Source organism: Suricata suricatta, chromosome 7 (assembly GCF_006229205.1).
Source record: "Suricata suricatta isolate VVHF042 chromosome 7, meerkat_22Aug2017_6uvM2_HiC, whole genome shotgun sequence".
In the NCBI taxonomy this organism is placed as follows: domain Eukaryota; kingdom Metazoa; phylum Chordata; class Mammalia; order Carnivora; family Herpestidae; genus Suricata; species Suricata suricatta.
In genome coordinates this window covers 847,903-849,103 of record NC_043706.1, presented here as the reverse complement: position 1 = coordinate 849,103, position 1,201 = coordinate 847,903, and the positions used below count along the sequence as shown (strand labels likewise).

At 46.9% G+C, this 1,201-nt stretch overlaps 1 pseudogene; it reads left to right on the top strand.

The window, feature by feature from the left end:
- Positions 1-418: 418 nt before the first annotated feature.
- Positions 419-1,201, top strand: part of LOC115296440 — a 22,193-nt pseudogene continuing 21,410 nt past the window's right edge.

Sequence of the window (1,201 nt, the reverse complement as noted above, 5' to 3'; positions counted from 1 at the left end):
GATGGACCTCGTGGGTGTCATGCTAAGTAAAATAAGTCAGGTGGAGAAGGACAGACACCATATGTTTGCACTCATAGGTCTAACAGGACAAACCTAACAGGACCATAGGGAGGGGAAGGGGGAAAGAGTTGAGGAGAGAGAGGGACACATATCATGAGAGACTATTGAATACTGAAAACAAACCGAGGGCGGGAAGGGGAGGGGGAGAAGGGGTGATGGTCATGAAGGGGGCACTCGAGGGGAGAAGCACTGGGTGTTATATGGAAACCAATTTGACAATAAACTATTTTTAAAAAGCAACAAAAAAGGAAAAAAGAGAAATATGTTGTATACATTGAAGACTGATATATATCACCAAGGATGACTTGTGTTATGTGCTGTTTCCTAAGTGCCCCCTTTCTGGTAACGTCTGGACATAATGTCCATGGATCTGTTGTTAGAGATATCATCAGTTTTTGCTGATTTGCAAATATTTGGGGAGCCTCCCCGAAGTGATCCAGATCTGGCCTCTGTTCTGAGGGCAAATAGAGACCAAAAACAGGACCATGCCACTTCAGACTGGCACATAGCAGGTATGATAAGTGAGGGAAGTCGCATACTGTGGCCTGTCTTAGGCAGAGCGAAGAGTAGGTCTCCATACCCGCCTTCCGTTTCCTAGAGATTTATGTAGAGGCCTTAACTGAGCTCGCTAACTTCTATCCAGGTAGTCTCAATACCAATTCACCGTCTCACGGCCAAACTCTGGGAGCAGGAAGGCCAAGCAAAACCCACAGTCCGAGGACAGGGGAGGGCGTTGAGCCTCTGGTTGCCTGGGCCCCGGTCATGGCAAGTGGTGGTCATATCCTTCTGACGACTTATTCCAAACTCCAATGCTCGTGCCTGTCTCTTATCATTTCACATTAGTCTTTCTTCTGCACACGCCCTCACCTCTCACTAGCATGGAGCTGGCTCCTGTGGTGACTGTGTGGCTGTGCTGGAGGAAGAGCTTACTGCAATAATACAGGCACATGCAAGAGAAAGTACAGATTAAGACGATGATTACCAAAATGAGTGCCTTCTTTTTTCTGCTGAGAGGCCCGTGATCCCAACCACTGATTCAGAATCTCCAAAGCTAGAGTTCAGACCACTCAGGGCACTCACAGTGTCCTTATGTGATTTAAGAAATACGAATTATTAGCCAACTCATCAGGTATGAACACAC